This window comes from Phycodurus eques, chromosome 8, assembly GCF_024500275.1.
Source record: "Phycodurus eques isolate BA_2022a chromosome 8, UOR_Pequ_1.1, whole genome shotgun sequence".
In the NCBI taxonomy this organism is placed as follows: Eukaryota; Metazoa; Chordata; class Actinopteri; order Syngnathiformes; family Syngnathidae; genus Phycodurus; species Phycodurus eques.
The window spans coordinates 7,241,061-7,262,668 of record NC_084532.1 but is presented as its reverse complement, the minus strand read 5'-3'; the positions used below and the strand labels follow the sequence as shown (position 1 = coordinate 7,262,668).

At 40.6% G+C, this 21,608-nt stretch overlaps 1 protein-coding gene across 1 annotated transcript in view; it reads right to left on the bottom strand.

Annotated features, from left to right (window-relative positions):
• Nucleotides 1-21,608, bottom strand: part of LOC133406013 (ephrin type-B receptor 1-like) — a 100,304-nt gene that overhangs the window by 78,298 nt on the left and 398 nt on the right. The gene's annotated exons all lie outside the window — the stretch shown is intronic.

Sequence of the window (21,608 nt, the reverse complement as noted above, 5' to 3'; positions counted from 1 at the left end):
ACACATCCATCCATCCATTTTCTGAGCCACTTCTCCTCACAAGGGTCGCAGGCGTGCTGGAGCCTATCCCAGCTGTCATCAGGCAGGAGGCGGGGTACACCCTGAACTGGTGGCCAGCCAATCACAGGGCACATACAAACAGACAACCAGTCGCACTCACATGCACACCTACGGGCAATTTAAAGTCTCCAATTTATGCATGTTTTTGGGATGTGGGAGGAAACCGGAGTGCCCAGAGAAAACCCACGCAGGCACGGGGAGAACATGCAAACTCCACACAGGCCGGGCCGGGGATTGAACCCGGGTCCTCAGAACTGTGAGGCTGACGCTCTAACCAGTCGGCCACCGTGCCGCCTGAGACACATACCGTCTAAAAAAATTCAACTTTCGTCTCATCAATCCATACAATATTCTCCCAAAAGTCTTGGGAATCATTCAGATATATATATATTTTTTGTTTTTTTCTTTTTTTTGCAAAAGTAGGACAAGCCTTTATTTTCATTTTGATCTTTAAGATCGGAAATCGGTATGATGTCAGCAAAAAAAAAAAAAAATAAACGAGTATCGGATTTGACCAGACTGGATCTAAAAGTTCCAATTTTACCACTCTAATACATGCAGTTCAGTCCATGCGCCGCTCCAGCACTTCTATCCAGCAGCGCATGGACGGCATGCAGAGATCACGTGATCACAACAACAGGTTGCTAAGATGCTAACATAGTAGCAAGGAGTAAGAGTGAATGTTTCGTGCTTCTTCACACTTCAATTTAAGTTCACTGTAAAACTAAACTCACATCACAAAAAGAATTACAGCTACGGAATGTTCAAATACATCGCGGACTTTGTTTTTTCTTTGTTTTTGTTCACAAAATCACAAGCTCAAAGCTAACACAATGAATAAAAAACACTATTGACGAGCTAACAAAAATTAACATTAAAGTTGCAGCACAAAATGAGCTCTCAAAATAATGACTACTGGTACACAACCGCTGTATAAGCACATACAAACAGGCAATCTAAGAATACTCCCTGGCATATACTCTTCAAACTCTCGATTATTTTTCTTGGTTTTCTAATTAATTTTTTTATTTAATTTATTCAAATGTAGACTATGCTCATGTTAAGTTAAGCTGTGGTCATGTTGCAATTTAACATTTGGTTTTATGGAAGTTATTTTTCAGGATTTCCCAATATATGTTTTATTTCCATCCATCCATTCTCTGTACCGCTTATCCTCACAAGGGTCGCGGGCGTGCTGGAGCCTATCCCAGCTATCTTCGGGTGAGAGGCGGGGTACACCCTGAAATGATCGCCTGATATCATTTATTTTATTCAATTGTATTACAGTCGTATTTTTAAAGTTATTTAATGAACCAATGGGTTACATAAAGTATGGGTCAGTTTTTCCTCATACCTACTGTTGCTGATTATTGTTCTCTGTTTGAGTAATATCACTTCATCAAGCCATTTCTAACCTTCCATACTACAAAATAAGTAAAGTATGTATGATTATTGCTGATATCAGTTCCAACAGGTATTAGTATCGGCCGAAATTCAAGGCTGCAATATCGATATCGAATCGGCAGTGAAAAGGTTGGATCGGGACATCCCTAGTTCTATTGTGACTTCCTGGGCGAGTCGTCGCTGTGCTCTTGGGGTAATTTTTGCAGGCAGGCCAATCCTGGAAAGGGTCACCACTGCTCCATGTGTTTTTTATTTGAGGATAATGGCTCTCCTTGTGGTTCACTGGCCTCCTAAAGCTTGAGAAATGCCTCTGTAACTCTTTTCAGACTGACAGTCATCTTCGCAAACAAACGCATCATCGACATGAAGCTGAGTTAATGTTTGACTGGAGTTCAAGTTTAAGTAAAATCGAGTTATTCATAAATTTTAGCAAAGCAAGTCCCAAGCCCTTCAATTGCCGATTTACAGTGGGTACGGAAAGTATTTTGACCCTCTTAAAATGTTCAGTCTTTGATATATTGCAGCCATTTGCTAAAATCATTTAAGTTCATTTTTTTCATCATTAATGTACACACAGCACCCCATATTGACGGAAAAAAAAACAGAATTGTTGGTATTTTTGCAGATTTATTAAAAACGAAAAACTGAAACATCACATAGCCATAAGTATTCAGACCCTTTGCTGTGACACTCATATATTTAATGCTGTCGATTTCTTCTGATCATCCTTGAGATGGTTCTACACCTTCATTGGAGTCCAGCTGTGTTTGATTATACTGATTAGATTTGATGAGGAAAGCCACACACCTTACAGCTCACAGTGCATGTCAGAGCAAATGAGAATAATGAGGTCAAAGGAAGTGCCTGAAGAGCTCAGAGACAGAATTGTGGCAAAGCACAGATCTGGCCAAGATTACAAAAACATTTCTGCTACACTTAAGATTCCTAAGAGCACAGTGGCCTCCATAATCCTGAAATGAAAGACATTTGGGAGGACCAGAACGGGGGAGAAGAGCCTTGGTGTGAGAGATAAAGAAGAACCCAAAGATCACTGTGGCTGAGCTCCAGAGATGCAGTCGGGAGATGGGAGAAAGTTCTAGAATCATTGCAGCCCTCCACCAGTCGGTGCTTTATGGCAGAGTTGCCCGACGGAAGCCGCTCCTCAGTGCAAGACACATGAAAGCCTGCATAGAGTTTGCTACAAAAAAAAAAGAACACCTGAAGGACTCCAAGATGGTGAGAAATAAGATTCTCTGGTCTGATGAGACCAAGATAGAACTTTTTGGCCTTAATTGTTCGTGGTATGTGTGGAGAAAACCAGGCAGTGCTCATCACCTGTCCAATACAGTCCCAACAGTGAAGCATGGCGGTGGCAGCATCATGCTGTGGGGGTGGTTTTCAGCTGCAGGGACAGGACGACTTGTTGCAATCGAAGTAAAGATGAATGTGGCCAAGTACAGGGATATCCTGGACGAAATGGCACAGCCAGAGCCCTGACTTAAACCCAATTGCGCATCTCTGAGAGAGACCTGAAAATGGCTGTCCACCAATGTTCACCATACAACCTGACAGAACTGGAAATCTGCATGGAGGACTGGCAGAGGATCCCCAAATCCAAGTGTGAAAAACTTGTTGCATCATTCCCAAAAAGACTCATGTATCAGCTCAAAAGGATGCTTCTACTACGACTGAACAAAAGGGTCTGAATACTTATGGCTGTGATATTTCGGTTTTTCTTTTTTAATAAATCTGCAAAAATTTCAACAATTCTGTTTTTTTTCTGTCAATATGGTGTGTTGTGTGTACATTAATGAGGGGGGAAATGAACTTAAATAATTTTAGTAAATGGCTGCAATATAACAAAGAATGAAAAATGTAAGGGGGTCTGAATACTTTCCGTACTCACTGTAAGTCTCACTTGAGTCAAGTCAAGTCACCAACCTCTGCCTTGATGTCATATTGCTAACATGATGGCAAAGGAGCCGTAGAGAGCGATGATGTACTCTTTGGTTTCAAGCTGTTTAAAGCCTCGCACGCAAGCAGTCACCCTCAGATCTTTGACCTTCTTTTCTCTCTGTGCGTCAATCTAAGTCTCAGACCTCCCATCTCATTCACTTAATATTTGCGTAAAAACATTCATGACCTAGAAAATAATCTGATGTCATGTATTCACTTGATAAAAGAGGATATCTGGCAGCTCAATGCAGAAATCTATCCATTTCATACAATCTGAAAGACCATCAATCATCCACCACTCATTTTCTACCACTTGATCTGTTAAGGATCACAGGTGAGCTGGACCATGCAGTATCCCAGCTGACTTTGGGCAAGAGGCTCGGTACACCCCGGATTGGCCGTCAGTTTTAGTGTTCAATCAAACTAACACGCATGTTTTTGTTTTGTTTTGTTTTTTTGTGAGGAAGCCCGAGTGCTGAAAACTCATGCAAGCAGAGGAGAACATCCAAACTCCACACAGGAAGGCCAGAGCTGAGATGCAAAACTATTGAACACGGAGAACATGGGTGTCAAACTGCCGGCCCGCCACATCATTTTATGTGGCCCGGTGTGTTCTGGTGTAATACCATTGAGATAAAACCCCAATTCCAATGAAGTTGGGATGCTGTGTTAAACATCAGTAAAAACAGAATACAATGATTTGCAAATCATCAACCTATATTTAATTGAATACACTAGAAAGACAAGATAGTTTATGTTCAAACTGATAAACTTGATTGTTTTTAGCAAATAATCATAATCTTAGAATTTTATGGCTGCAACACGTTCCAAAAAAGCTGGGACAAGGTCATGTTTACCACTGTGTTACATCACCTGTTCTTTTAACAACATTCGCACTCTTTTACTACGAAGCCACACTGTTGTAACACGTGCAGAATGTGGTTTGGCATTGTCTTGCTGAAATAAGCAGGGCCATCCATGAAAAAGACGTTGCTTGGATGGCAGCATGTTTCTCCAAAACCTGTATGTACCTTTCAGCATTAATGGTGCCTTCACAGATGTGTAAGTTAGCAATGCCATTGGCACTAACACAGCCCTATACAATCACGGATGCTGGCTTTTGAACTTTGCGTCCATAATAGTCCGGATGGTTCTTTTCCTCTTTGGCCCGGAGGACATGACGTCCACAGTTTCCAAAAACAATTTGAAATGCGGACTCGTCGGACCACAGAACACTTTTCCACTTTGCATCAGTCCATCTCAGATGAGCTCGGGCCCAGAGAAGCCGGCGGCGTTTCTGGGTGTTGTTGATAAATGGCTTTTGCTTTTCATAGTAGAGTTTCAAGTTGCACTTACGGATGTAGCGCCAAACTGTATTTACTGGCATTGGTTTTCTGAAGTGTTCCTGAGCCCATGTGGTGATATCCTTTACACATTGATGTCAGCTTTTGATGCAGTGCCGCCTGAGAGATCAAAGGTCACGGGCATTCAATGTTGGCTTTCGGCCTTGCCGCTTACATCCAGTGATTTCTCCAGACTCTCTGAACCTTTTGATGATATTATGGACCGTAGATGATGAAATCCCTAAATTCCTTGCAATTGTACATTGAGGAACATTGTCCTTAAACTGACTATTTTCTCACGCACTTGTTCACAAAGATATGAACCTCGCTCCATTTTTGCTTGTGAATGACTGAGCAATTAGGGAAGCTCCTTTTATACCCAATCATGGCCCCTACCTGTTCCCAATTAGCCTGTTCAACTGTGGGATGTTCCAAACAGGTGTTTGATGAGCATTCCTCAACTTCCTCAGTCTTTTTTGCCACCTGTCCCAGCGTTTTTAGAATGTGTTACAGCCATAAAATTCTAAGTTAATGATTATTTGGTAAAAACAATAGCATTATAATTCTTCTTTGATTGGTGATTGGTTACTTCTGTCACATTTCACTTAAACTATAATACTGAGATTGCAGACAACAGTGTGCTATTAACTGTAAATAAATAAGTACTGCCATTTAGAAAGTAGACATAAAGAAAATGACATACTGTATTGTGTTTCTGTTTTCTCTATGAAAACCTTTCCTGACGCTGCTACTAGTACAAAAAAGTGCACACACATGGTACAGAGTAGGCGGTGCTTTTACAATCTATTGATATACACAGGTACTCCTTGGTTGGTGCTCTTGTAAATATAGGTACCACTGTATTGTATATAAGTGAATATTATGTTCAAAATCCTGAATTTGGTTCTTCAGGAACTATAAAATGTATTAATAATGACAGTATACTTTACACGCCCTGTTTTTATTGATGATGAAAAGAGATAGTTATATAGGGCTGCATGTTGAGCAGAGCAACGAATCTAAAAAAAAAAACAAGTGCAAACTGCGCACAGCAGTCTCTGCAGAGACGGTAAAAGCATGGCTTGCATTTCTTGGAGTCAGCACTTCATCACCAAGCTGCTGAATTATACTTGTCAATTAGTGTGTGGATCTCTCTTTGTGGCACATTGCTACTGTGTTAAATGGCTAGTTATATTATGTGTTGCCATAGATACATGTTTATATGAAGCTGACAATGTGAAATTCTAATTGGTTAAATTAAACAAAACTGTTTATGGCAAAACTGTGGCATGAAATGTTTTACAATCATGTATTTTGTTATGTGAACTGAATAAAGGTTGAAATGTATTCATACAAATATACATTAAGTACATACTGTACATCTATATCAGTAGCCATGAATATGCTACTAGAATACCAGATAGGAAATATCTTCTTCAGATGGGGAAAATGTGCAGGAGCGTCAACATTTCAGATTTAGGATGTATTTAATCTTTAAGCCCTGTAGATGCTATTTGCTCTGTTGCACTTGTTTTGCAGGGGAGGAAAGCCCATTATTGCACTCTATCAGTCTGTTATTGGTGCAAAAACTAAAAACATGACCCAGAGATGTTACTATTTTCTACTTTTAATTTACATTTGATGTGCAGCTGCATATTTTACCAAATAGGAAACTCTGTCTTTACCCTTGCTTTTTTCCTCCAAAAAACATTGTAAAAAAAAAAAGAAAACTGAAATATATTTTAATATATTTATTTTACAAGTCTTTTTTTTTACTTAAATATAAACACTTTGACAAAATACCAGGATGTACATTATGTATCAGCATTCAGCAAACAAAAATAAAAAATTAAATAAAAAGTATTGCCGTACAACTTTGGGCCATGTCACCCAGTCCTAGTTAATAAACAAGTAGGGTTGGGACTCTCTGGCATGAGGCCGATTCGATAAATATCTAGATTCGATTCAAAAACAATATCTTTACGGGCTTTTCAATTCAGTATGTGAGTGATACAATTCTCGATTCGATTTGGTGCAGAAAAAAATGCGATAGTTAACATTTGCACATGTGCTAATCATAAAATGACTTGACTTAACCTAATTCTATACAAGTTTTTCCTCATGTTTTTTTAGATTGTAGGGTGAAAGCTGCAGCTGGCTACTAGTGTGGACTGAATCGGTGGCAACAGTCGGGAAATGAAATGCCAGTATTTTGAGGCTAATAGACCATCATATTGAAAATAAATACATAAATAAATATGAAGTAGTTTGTTTTTGGACCAGTGAACTTAGTTCAAAATTACTATGAACTGTACTAGTTCATTTTTGGAATGATGCACTTAACTGTGAACTCGTTTACGTAGTAAATGAACTTCCCCAACACTAATCCTATATTATTTCACATCGCAATATATATTGCAGGTTTTTAAAAAATTGCAATTTCATTTTTTTCCCATATCGTGCAGCCCTAGGGTCGATTGATTAATTTTTGTAATCAGTTCAATCACACTTTTGAACTTGTCTTTATCACGATTACTTACAGGCGCCGAATATACCACAAATCGTACCACATTTTGCTTTGATATCAAACCTGTGGTCCGATGAATAGAGAGTTCAGCACTGCAATATATGTATATTACCTTTGCTTTTTCGAAAGTCCCATCGGGGTGACTTCCAAAGCAAAATTTGCCACCGAGCACACCAGTCGAAGTCTCCTCACTCATCATTGTAGTGGCGTAAGCGTTGACCTGATCGCTGACCTTAAAGCAACCTGCACCTCATTTCAGATATCCATCCGTGGTTCCAAACAGGTGTTTGGTAAAGGAGCATGAATGGTCAAAATAAAGTTAATACATGATTAATTCAATATTTTTTGTGATTAATCATGAGATAAAGCTTTAACTTTGACAGCCCTAGTTTTAAATGCATTTTGTCCCTTTGAGGTTTATGTTGTGTTGTCAGTTTTTAGTGCGACTTCATCCAAATTCGACATATTACAAGCTCGTTTGGTGTTAGCAGGATGGCCTTGTTCATCTAGCTTGAATCAAAAATTTTCATTGTAGCCTTCATTATAGGCTTAGGAACAAATTAATTTATGCTGCTCGACCTTCTGTAATTGTACAGCTACATGCAAGCTGTTAGAAAACTTGACTTGCGATGATTTCAGTCTCCCAATAAACTTCTCCTATAGTATTTTGTTTTAATCCACCAAAGATAATATTTTAAAGAGACCAAAAGCCTCCTGTTGGTGGAAGCAAAATTAAACTTGTTTATTTCTATCATATTTTTGCACCTCCACTTCACGATATATTTATAGCAATGACCCTTAACGTGACTGTTTCAAACATAAATCAAGTAATCTAATTGATTAAGGGACTGAAGATTTTGGAGGTCCTTGAACAATTTGCTGCTTCACTTGTCACTGCAAGCAGTCGTCACTTGTCATTGCAAGTTGGCACTTAAAAATGCTAGCAGATGCTAGGAATCCCTGAACCAGAAGTGATGGCAACTGCTGGAGGCAACGAGTGGCTTCTCAAGCTGACTGGTGGCAACGGTCCATAAAAAAATGTTCTGACAAGTGAGCGACGCCCATTCTTCCACTTAAAGTTCAATGCATTTGTACCATACTGTAAATGATCACAGTGTCATTTTGGTGTCGTCTGCATAAGGTTTGTGTTAAAAGTGTTCAATAAATGTGAGCACATTTGTTTTGGATATGGGTTACTTGAAGGTAGATGTACATAGATAGACAGCAAAAAAGAAAATACAGATAGTAGACCACCATAAAAAAGGAATGATATATTTACTTACAAGTATGAGTCCAGGCAAAAGGTTTATCAGTTGTAGTTTTTTTTTTTAAGTCTCTCTCAGACCCACTGCTGTCCTGAAGGAGGTTGTAAACTAAAACGGTACGTTTACACATGAACGATCTAGATCAGTGGTTCTTAACTTGGTTTTGATCGAACCCCAGGGGTTCGGTGAGTCAGTCTCATGGTCACGGGATGCTGGAGACTTTTCCTGCTGACTTTGGGCGAAAGGCGGACGAGACCCCAAAGTGGTTGCCAGTCAGGCGCAGGTCACATATAGACAAGGACAACAACTCGGGCTCACATTCACACCGTCATTGAGGGGGAACTGAACCCACGCTGCCTGCACCGAAGTCAGGCGAATGCACTACTACACCATCAATGACACACTGTTTTCTAATCTCTATGCATCAATCCATTCTATGTACCGCTTATACACACGGGTCACGGGCGTGCTGGAGCCTACCCCAGTTTTCTTCGGGCGAGAGGCGGGGTACACCCTGAACTGGTCGCCAGCCAATCACAGGTTTTCTCATCTCAGAACATTTCAAAATGTTTGCCAAATCAGTGCAAATTAGGATTAAAGTTTGTTGAAAAATTGATAAAATATTTGTAGATCGGCATCTCCATCCATCCAAACATTTTCTATATCTCTTATCCTCATTGAGATGGCAGGTGCGCTGGAGCCTATTCCGGAGAAACCGGAGTGCCCGGAGAAAACCCACGCAGGCAAACTCCACATAGGCGGGGCCGGGGATTGAATCCCGATCCTCTGTGAGGCATACGCTTTAACCAGTCGGCCAACGTGCCGCCAGCCAATATTATGTCTGTTTTTTTTTTTTGTGCTATTTTTTTTTAAACTGCCGATACTGCCGAGTAGGTGTGCTTTTGTCTCTTCATTAATAACTGACATCGCTGACTTTGAAATAGTTAATTAATTCACGAAGAAAGTGCCAACCTGCTGAATGAATGTTCCCAACACACAGGGAACAAAGACTTCAACCACGTTATCATTATTTTCATTCAACTTAGCTGTCAATAAAGACAACTTTGTTTTCTATTAACGCAGACATTACTCTTGGATCTGGTTATCATATGTCAGTATGTGTGTCAGTTAGCCTCCTCCGAGACAGATCGTGAAGGATGGACATGAATAAAGGGAAAATGCGAGAGGTGCCACCATGTATCTTCTCTATCTCCCCTGGCAGCTTTTATCTATCAGAGGGTCAATCAGTTGACAGATGTTCCACCGACACCAGTCTTGGAGGCATCCGGTAGCTCAATGAGAAACTGTGCTATCTCAGAGGGTGCAACAGGGGAGACAGAGAGACACATGCTTGCACGGTGTGAAGCCTGGACATGCCAACATGAAGACTGATATACTGCAGGGTGACATACTGTATTGCTGGAGCCGCTACTAGTGAGGCCAAAAGGGAGGCAAGAGCCCACAGTGTAAATGTATGCTTTTAAATGTCTACTATTTCCTATTCTCCTGAAACACACTGAATATAAAATGAACATGTCTGGATACTCCCAACGTTTTAGTGTTGACCTAGTTTGGAAACTGCGATTGGCTGGCAACCAGTTCAGGGTGTACCCCGCCTCCTGCCCGATGATAACTGGGATAGGCTCCAGCACGCCCTCGACCCTAGTGAGGAGAAGGGACTCAGAAAATGGATGGATGGATGGATAGTTTGGAAAATACAGAAATATTGGTGGTTTTTAATTTTTAAAATATTTTTTTCAAGGTATTTCACTTATCAACTGCATTTTCAATCAACATCAGAATAATAATAAAAAATTTAAAATAAGCAGAGGCGGCACGGTGCGCTGGTGGCTACCACATCTGCCTAACAGTTCTGAGAACAGAGTTCAAATCCGGCCTCGCCTGTGCGGAGTTTGCAGGTTCTCTCCATGCCCGCGTGGATAGATAGGGCGAATCCCAATTCTACCCCTTAGGCCTTCCACTTCGCCTTATCCCAATTCCTCAGGGAAGGGCTAAGACGAACGGGTGTGTAGCCCTTGAAACCGAGTGTGGTCAGAGAGCTCACTTGAAGGTGAGGCGTATGGGACACCGCCCCCGCTGACAGGTGAAGAATTTGCTTCCAAAACGGTGCTTACAAAAACCCTAACCCAGCTATCTTCGGGCGAGAGTCGGGGTACACCCTGAACTGGTCGCCAGCCAATCGCAAGGCATACAGTATAGTAACAATGAAGTCACATTCACATCTACTGACAATTTTCAGTCTTCAGTTAACCTACCACGCATGTGCTTGGAATGTGGGAGGAAACCGGAACACCCGGAGAAAGCCCTCACAGCCACGGGGAGAACATGCAAACTGATGTGCTAACAAGTTTCCCACCATGCCACCCTGTATGTAAATGCCATCCATCCATCCATTTTCTACCTATTATCCGAGGTCGGTCGCGGGGACAGTAGCTTTAGCAGGGACGCCCAGACCTCCATCTCCCCAGATCCCGAGGCGTTCCCAGGCCAGCCGAAAGACGTAGTCTCTCCAGCGTGTCCTTGATCGTCCCCGAAGGTCTACTCCCGGTGGGACGTGCCCGGAACACCTCACCAGGGAGGCGTCCAGGAGTCCCCAGCCACCTCATCTGGCTCCTCTCGATGTGGAGGAGCAGTGGCTCAACTCTGAGATTCTCCCGGATGACCGAGCTTCTCACCCAATCTCCAAAGAGAGAGCCCGGATACCCTGCGGCGGAAACTCATGTCTATCCGGGATCTTGTTTTTTCAGTCACGACCCACAGCTCGTGACCATAGGTGAGTGTAAGAACATAGATCGACCGGTAAATTGAGAGCTTCGTCTTAGCTCCTTCTTCACCACAACGGACCGATACAAAGTCCGTATCACTGCAGTGTGCTGTGCCCGGCCAGACCCCATGGGTGCAGGCCCGGCCACCAGGCCGTCGCCTTAAAGCCCCACCTCCAAGCCTGGCTCCATAGGGGGGTCCCGGTGACCAGCGACCGGGCAAGGGAAAACTGAGTCCATAATTTGTCGTCATCATAAGGGGCCTTTGAGCCGTGCTTTGTCTGGTCCCTCACCTAGGACCTGTTTGTCATGGGTGATCCTGCCAGGGGCATAAAGCCCCAGACAACTTGGCTCCTAGAATCATTAGGACACACAAACCCCTCCACCACGATAAGGTGACAGCTTCCAGGAGGGGTGTAAGTAAATGTTTCCTGTTAAAAGGGGCCATTAGTATGAGATTTATTTGTCTCTGTACTTCTTTTCATTAAAATTTTGCATTCTTCTTGTAAACGTCTTCTTTTTCTTTTATGTAATGAAATATTAACAAATAAAAAAAACAGTCCTTTAGCAAAGTTAAAATGATTAAAAAGAAACAAGCAAGATACAATGTAATTTTGAGACCTATCATTGGAGCAACATCAGATCATTTGAACAAGATTGCAATTTGCGTTGTCCGTAAATTACTGTAATTTAAGTTTACAGTAATTTACTGTAAAATCCTATGAAATGTCTACCAGTGTAGGTCTCGAAAAGTGGACATGTGGGCACATCTGCTCTTGAAATGAATTAAAGCGCATCATTTTTGCTCTTAATTGGTTTGTATTAAAATGCCACAGCAGTGACAATTTGCCCGACTAAATTATAAGCTAGTAAAAAGCCACTCAACCATTGCACTGAAAGTTGATTGTCTTCATGAATCTTGCATCGAACCAATTATTATTATTATTTTTTTTGTACCTTTGATGGAACTGTGGCATTTGTACTGTCGTGCTGAGAAAAGCTGCCAAAGTAAAATGTTCATTGTCAATTCCCTGACTGTCAACGGTGTCCTGGTTTTGCTGTGTAGAAACCAGACGAGGAACAGCTTCAGAATTCTGCACAAATAGGTTGCATAACTATCCTTAAATAGCAGCTTAATTGTCATTATTACAGTGCCTTGTAATAAATAGGAAAAGTGCATTTCTGTCATTGTCACGGTGACCCCTGATGGACTACATTAGTGGCTGTTAATACTGTATTGGGGTCCCAGCATGTGCACCTCTCATGTTATCACTAGTGTAACTGCTAATGTTACCGTTCAGCATTGTACAAACTTTGAAATCAAATCATGATCAAGAAAATAAAGATCCATCCATCCATCCATTTTTGGTACCGCTTATCCTCACTACGGTCGCGGGCGTGCTGGAGCCTATCCCAGCTATCTTTGGGCGAGAGGCGGGATACATATAAATATATATATATATATATATATATATATACACACAGTTATTTCTTTAAGATCTCACACCCATTTTGTCCTCATTTCCTTTCCTTTTGTTGACACAGACGTCATGATGCAGCATGGCTCCCTGTGAGACCATATGCCCACGACAGAAGTCCTAAAGAGGCTGGCAGTGGGCCCACTCACAAGTAGCACATAAATAAATGGCCACTATTGTATAACCCTTTGATGACTGATATGTAAAGATCTCAAGTACAATATAGTAGAGTGTGACTGAAACCCAATGAGGTCGCATAGATTTTGTACACAGGTTGGGCGATTTACGAATGAATTGCTCCTACAATATACTGTACCTAGTATTGGACTTAATATGAATGTAATCTTTCATGAAACCTTTTAATGCTTATGTTTTCTACCAACTACATTTAATGATCAAACTAACGGATTCTTGTTCATTACAAATAAAACAATTTGAAAAACGGAAAATGTTTGACACGTTTGAATCGCCGTTGTCAAAATGACAGCTATTTCAACAATATAGCCTTCCTTTGAATTTGAATTGATTTACCCATGTAGAATAAATTATTGGTCACCTTCAGTTAAAGAAAGGAAAAGCCACAATGGTTACTGAAATCACTTAAAACTGATTAATTTGCTGAAAATTAACTCATGAAACTAAGCCATTATTTTTTTGTGGTCCATCATAATTTCAATAAACAAATAAATAAACTGGCCTGGACAAAAATGATGGTACTATTAAATTAATATTTTGCTGCAAATACATAATACTCTAATGTTTGTAAAACAATTTACACTTAATATACACCTTTTGGTAGCATGGTGGACGACTGGTTCGCACATCTGTCTCACAATTCTGAAGACCCGGGTTCAAATCCGGCCTCCCTGTGTGGAGTTTGCATGTTCTCCCCGTGCCTGCGTGGGTTTTCTCCAGCTGCTCCGGTTTCCAATCACAATTTACAAGGCTATTATTCAATTAATTATTATTGATGCGTCACAATTGAAAAAAAAAAAAAAAAAAGTTTTTTATTATTATTTTTTGCTTATAATATTTGTATTTACCCATACTGGCATGATAAATGACAGCTGTAATTAGTTCTGTCATCTTTTATTAAAACAACATGGGGAAGAGTCTTTTAGAGAGTCATCATTGCAAAAATCAACAGTGGTGTGTGTGTGTGTTAAAACAAAATTGGCAAAATGACAGCAAAAACAGTTTTTGGGTTTTGCATCCGTTGATGCGGTTAACGAACTTGAACATGCATCCATTGTGCTGGTGAGAAGGTCGCTGCTTGCACTTGTTTGTGCGCCAAGGCACAAGCAACTGGCATGGCATATCTCAACCACATCGGTGTTTTTATTTGCCCAAAGTTCATAAAAGCTATTCACTCAGATGGCTTGTTTTGTTCGAACAGTAGTTTCTATATGTGCAGTAGTTGTGTACTTTTTATAATGATATGCCCCTATATCAATGGCTTGAAAATGATTTCCCAGTAGCCCGGAGTCGGTGGCTATACAGTCGCTCCCCTTTGCGGTACAAAATCATGGTCAACATGGCTGACATATTATATATGTATACATATGTTGTGACTTGACTGTTTGTTCTGCACACACAAAAACGCATGTATGTACAGTATGTACTTTTGACAATCACAATAACCGCAATGTCGCACTACGGCGTGTGTATTGTGTCATGAAAAATACATTGAATACAACTCCATCTTTATTATAAGTCCGGAGATTGAGTTGCATTGTTGTACCGGACTTGTCCTGAAGGCTGCAACTGCTTTATTTCGACCAACATTAGCATATAAAAGTGCAAAGCGTTTCAAAAATCAGACTGCCTCTTTTGTTCTTCTTTTGAACTCGTTGGCGGGAAGTCCAAGAGAGGTAAACATATATTTAGGTCCGTAAGTTTATGAGTACGACAATATTATTTTCCCCTTTGACTTGAACAACGGGCAACTGATGCTTCCTTCGCATGTTGAAAATGCAATCAAAATTAAAGACTTAGCGGCTTAAGGACTCAGGCATTGCCTTAAAGTCTAACATGGTGACATATTGATGTGGTTCTTTGAGCATTAAAATTAATTGAAGTTAGAAAACAATGGTGCCAAATTTTTCAGCGTTTTTCTTTCCTTTTCATGCTAAGCACTGCCGTGTTCCATATCAATAATATTGTTTTTATTTGGAAGACAATCTATTTGCCCTGGTTTATAATGCAATGCCTGATGAAGATAAAATGAATGCAGAATGCGCAGGTGTATAATTTGCGTCCATGCATAACTGTATATGAACACAAATTATTTTTCATGAGAAATAATCGAGAATAAAACTCATTTCAGTGATCGATTCTGCTGTTTCACACTCCAACAGAGTCTTCAATTAATGGCAGCACGACAAAGCTCAGATGATCACACATACCCTCAAAATAGGACTGCATAATTAATCAAATTTGAATTGTGATTGCGATTTTGGCTGCCACGATTAAATGACCCTGGTTGTCAATGATTTTTTTTTTTTTTTTTTACATTTAAAATGCGGGTACGGCTGCATATGAAAAGTGCTTTATTCGCAGCAGTGCCCGTAGTCAGCCAGCCACCAGGGGGCGAACGTATGGTTAAGGCCGACTTCAAAATAAAAGTCTGAAATTGCGTTGATGTCCAATGTAGTAATATATGAAGCTTTTATTTTGAAGTTGGCTCTCTCAGCACGTTGGCGGAGAGGCGGCGTGTCACGGTAAGACACTATTAACAATTGTAGCGGCTGCCTTGACTTCAACTTTTCGACTTCACGACTGACCAACGGTCAAGCAGGCGAAAGGGGATTTTAAATTGAAAAGTCGGTGCTTACAGCCTAATGTGATTGCCTTCTGTGCATCAACTGCATTTGCTTCCATTAAGTTGCAATTCGTGATTGCACTTTGTAATAGCAGATTTATTAAGTTTGCCCTGGGCAAAGTAGAATTCTTTTGTGGTAAATAAATTTTTTTTAATTTGTATCTGTCATTTATTCTTCTTTAAAGATTAGTTTTGAACTAAAAACTGTCACATAGCGTTTGCTAAAAATTAGTGCAATACAAATAAAACATTTTCCCTAACATGAGAAGTAATCGTGATTGATAATCATGATTACAATATTGATCAAAATAATTGTGATTATTTTTTGGGCCATAATCGTGCAGACCTACCTCAAAACATTAATATGTTGGCTAAATGTGGCAAAAATAAATAATATTTGCTCATATTGAATCAAATGCACAAAATCTGAATCCTAACAAACTATTGAGAGCATTTTACTCAGTCTCATTCTAAAGTAGATGATCTCTCTGTGATGATGTCAACCTCTCACCTCTGAACTATAAAGTCGTGTAATGACAAAAAAATTCAAAAGACATTGTCATGGTTTGAATTGCTAACTAACATGAATATTTTCTTAGGTGGCCTAAGCACTAAAAGGGCATGAACTTGTGTAAAATAACTATTAAATCATCTTTAAATTGACTGCATCTTGGTATTCACTTTGTGATCATCCTTAATGAGGACTTAAATGAGACCGCAACCACAGATAGAGCATCATTGGTTTTAAAGAATATACGCTGCGTTTTGTGTACTCGAAAAATACAATAGTTTTAATAATACAATCATTAATTATTTCTTGAATTTCTGAAAATGTGCATGAATCATCATTTGAACAGTGCCGAGAAAAAGTTGCCAAGTTGTGTGAAAATTCACAGCAAAGATGTGAAGATTCGTAGTTAAGGAAATATTTTCACACAACTAGAACTCATTAATCACATCACAGTTAACATTGGATGTGTCTTCTTGGAAATAACTAATTCTTTATAAAGGAGTACTGCTTCTAATACAAGACATATTTGATTCCCATCTCAGTGCATTGACCACGAGTCTCTTCAAGCAATAAGTAAATATTCCCTCGGGGTTTGAAGTACCTGATGGGAGAACACAAACAAGTTTACTCCAAATTCTGAAAGGAAATAAATATTGAATTCTTAAGGCCTTAGAAAACAGACTGCATAGGACCCACTGGCATCAAAGCTTGAGTGCTCGTGTGAAGGATTTTCCAAGCTACCACTTTTCCTCAGTTCAACTGTCTGTCACAATGATAACGTGTCACTACATGAATATAGAAACGGCATCTTTAAAACATGAGCCTCCAACTCTGTGTCAAAATGAGGGCGGCGCCCAGCGTGTTGGTGTCCGAGTCGCACAAACACCGTACACAAACATAGACAGAAGTAGCTGCAAACTCACAGGGCAGCGCGGATGTTGGGAGGTGAGAAAAAAAAAAATCTGGGAGTTCGCGCTGGTGTACTCACTAATCCTCGCCGGAGTGCCTCCATGGCGAGTAACAAGCAACATTTATGAAAGTATTGTTATTACTAACGGAGGACAACAAGTAATTAACTTAAGAAAGAAAGACGCATCCTCACCAAGTTTGCGTGGCGACTTATCACAGTATGCAAGTTCATTGCCAGCTAATGGCAAGCAAAGATAAACGTATCCCCACTTCTTGTCCAGCCTGCAGAATCCAGACTGATGTTGTGTAAGGTTTTACTCCAAAAGATTTGTACATGCATAACAATAAATTACTTATCAATGAAATCTAAATGCAACTTGATTTTATATTATTTATATTATATTTACATGTGCCCTGCGACTGACTGGCGACCGTTTCTGGGTGTAGTCCGCCTTTCGCCCGAAGTCAACTGGGATAGGCTCCAGCGCCCCGTGACCCTGAACAGGATAGACGCTGTTGAGAATGGATGGATGGATTATATTTACATATGGAGTGTGGTCAAGACTGATTTTGTCATTGCTATTTGTGCCCAATATGAACAATATTAGATGATTATTGTCATATGCACAGTAAAAAAAAAAAAAATGAAATTCTTACTTTGCTAGTCTCTCTCCACTTAGACAAAGGTAATATTAATATACAAATAAAATAAGAACAATTTATTATATATATATATATATATATATATATGTATATATATATATATATCATATTTATAATATAATATATTGTAAAACAAGTTATTTGTCTTTCAGAGTTGGGAAGAAAATGTCATTGGTTATGATTATAAGTTACCTTGTTGAAAATGTAATAGTAGTGTAACTATTTCAATTCATTTCTCAAAGTAATACAACTAATTACATTCGATTACATTTTGGCAGCTCCATCCTCATCACCCTTCTACCAATATACTCACTATCTCTCCTCTGGGCGTGTCCAAACCATCGAAGTCTGCGCTCTCTAACTTTGGCTGTCCCTCTGATGAGCTCATTTCTAATTTTATCCAACCTGGTCACTCCGAGAGCGAACCTCAACATCTCCATTTCCGCCAGCTCTGCTTCGTGTTCTCTCTTCAGTGCCACTGTCTCTAAGCCGTACATCATGGCTGGCCTCACCACTGTCTTATAAACTTTGCCCTTCATCCTAGCAGAAACTCTTCTGTCACAAAACACACCTGACACGACCTCCACCCGTTCCAACCTCCTTTCTTCACTTCCTTACCACACTCACCATTGCTCTGGACCGTTGACCCCAAGTATTTCAAGTCCTCCACCCTTGCTATCTCTTCTTACTGTAACCTTCCCCCTCCACCCCTCTCATTCATGCACATATATTGTCTTACTTCTATTAATCTTCATTCCTCTCCTTTCCGGTGCATACATCCACCTTTCTAACTGTTCCTCCACCTGTTCCCTGCTTTCAATGCAGATCACAATGTCATCCGCAAACATCATGGTCCATGTGGATTCCACTTTCCCCTCATCTGTAAGCCTATCCATCACCACTGCAAACAGAAAGGGGCTCAGGGCTGATCCCTGATGCAGTCCCACCTCCACCTTGAATTCCTGCTGCGATTTCAAGCTTTTGACACGTTTCAGGTTTGTTTGGGATGCAGTAAAAGCTCTTCGGATCATCCATCCATCCATTTTCTGAGCCACTTCTGCTCACAAGGGTCGCGGGCGTGCTGGAGCCTATCCCAGCTATCAACGGGTAGGAGGCGGGGTACACCCTGAACTGGTTGCCAGCCAATCGCAGGGCACATAGAAACAAATTTGCACTCCCATTCAAATTCACCAACGGGCAATTGAGAGTTGTCAATTAACCTACTATGCATGTTTGTGGGATGTGGGAGGAAACCGGAGTGGCCGGAGAAAACCCACGCAGGCACGGGGAGAACATGCAAACTCCACCCAGGCGGGGCCGGGGATTGAACCCCGGTCCTCAGAACTGTGAGACTCGAAGCAGTCGTCCACCGTGCCACCGCTTCGGCTCAATCTTATCAAATCTTTTTGAATGGCAGACAACAGAACACAACACTACAATTAGTATATTAACGAAAACAACAACACATTCATAAATGCTTCCATGCTCATTTTTACACTGAAGCTTATATCCTAGAATACTGTATAGTTATTGCCCTCCATGAATGTGCACATATTCAAGGAATGGGAAGGTTCATTTAGAACTGACCACACACACATTGACATTGTCATTTTTTGATATTTTCTTGATTTAATACTGAGTGAATCTGTAAAACACATTCCTAAAACAGATCAGACAATTTAGGAGAAGATGAAATTTGCTTAAGCTCTGCCAACAACAGATTCTCCGGAGATGTGTGAGGACACCTGTTCTCCTTTTTGGACTGCAATCAACAACCCAGTGTGTCTGCAAGACTACTAAAGTCACTTTCCAACATGTTACACAGACATTTTCAATGAATGGATGTTCAAGCATGGGATAAAAGTTCCAACTTTGGACCACAGTGTTTCTAATTCTCATGACCACGCCCATATGGGAGTGCAGAAACATTATTTGATTTGGGGATGAAATCGTATATGGGCACGTCAGAGCAAAATGTGCGGAGGAAAAAAGAAAGGCAATACTGGAAACAAAGCGGGCCCACACAAATTCCAGATCCAGATAAATCATTTTTAACAAGCTGCCCTGCATAACATCCTACTGCTCAAAATATTGCCTTGTTAAAAAGAGAATGAAATAATTTGGACCGACTCTTTTGTGCCCTCCAATATGTAATGAATCATCTTTTGTTACTGTGTCATATTTCAAGGCAACGGTGCACATCCCAACATCTAAACCTGAGGCTCAGAGGCAGCTCATGCATCCTTATTTATTAACGTTTCTGTCCAAACATCTTGTTGCGTACCAACTGCCAGTTTAGCTTTGATGTGTTTATTAGGCAAACTACCTAGCAGTGGAAGTGCATAACAAGCCATCACCTACATTGCACCTCTTCCTCTAATCCTCCTACCTGTGTCTCCTCCACACAAGTGTGTTCTGTTCAAGGAATATAGACCTGCCCCGCAACGCATTTACATGCCCCCTCATGGGGGCACCTCGCCAGAGTCTGTCATTACACACACCATTAGAACACCACCGAGGACTTATCTCACATTTTTATTTAAGTCAGCAGCAGGAAGAGGAGGAAAAACCAGGGAAGGCTGCTGAGGCAGTTTATATGCAAGAAGATGGAGGAGCTTTAGAGGAAGGGGGAGCTAGAAGAGACCTTGGAGGCGGCAGAAGCAGAATTTCGGGGGGAAGGACTGAGAACACGTACAACAAATTAAATGAATATGAATTATTGAAATCAATAAATGGTGCAATAGCTGGTTTGTTTGTTTGCATTTAGTAATATTGTGATACTACCGATAACTGTGACCATTTTGGTCACAATACTTGTGATATGACATTTTCATAGTTTCCTCTCTAGAAATCTGTCCGCTTTCTTTTGTTAAATTGTCTGAAGGAGAGGGAACAGCAGGAAGGTGAAAGTTCAGAGCGGGAATAGGTACAGTGTTCGGGACCCAACCTTGTCGCAAAGAGTGAAAATAGTAATTGCCCCCCCCCCTTCGACAGGTTTCACAAAAGATGGCAGCAAAGCACTACACTTGTGAAAATGAAACTACTTGGCATGAAATGAAATGATTGAATGAAACTCCTTCGCACCAAAGTATTAGTTTTTATTGCTTTGACCTGAACAAACAAACAGTAAATAGGTGAATTATGGGTAATGAATAGTTCCCTCCAGAAATCCGCAAATAGGTGAATTTGCAATTGCCGGTAGTAGGGATTGGCATTGGTGTGCATTTTCTTTGAATGACTATGAGGAACCAACCAATCAAGCAAGCAAGCATTAACCAGTCTATGATTTTTAAGCGCAATTTCCGAAGGGATGAGAGAAGCTCCGAATGTTCTGAACTCCTGTTTTGATGTCAGTGTTGCATTGACCCCAGTGGTGGAGTTGTGACACAGCGGCAGTCTGCCTGTAGATTGGATCGCAACTACCTAGAACTGATGTCCGTGTTGTCCTTGTTTTGCGACTCCGAAGTACAGCAGTTGACACCGAACCAAGTAGGCGTTGTGCGCCCTATTTTAACCACCATTACTACAAGACCCGATTAAACACCAGTCAATACCTCACCATCCAAAATGCAGACCTGAGCTGACTTCACATTGTTCTTCCGGCCGCCTACTACTTGAAATTGAATCAACAGCATCATTCCAGGTCAAGGTAAATGCTGCACTCCATTTTGTCTTCATTTAGTCTCGACAAGAGTTTATATTCTGCAGGGCCGTTTCACAGCAATGTAAGCTACAATAACAAACATTGATTTAATACCTCTATGACATGTCAATCAAACATTTGTATTCTTTTTCTTTAAAAAGGCAGAATATGTGATACAGCTCTTGTAATTTGACTTCATTAAATTGTGTGGCCAAACTGTTCTGTACAACCCAAAGCACCCGTGA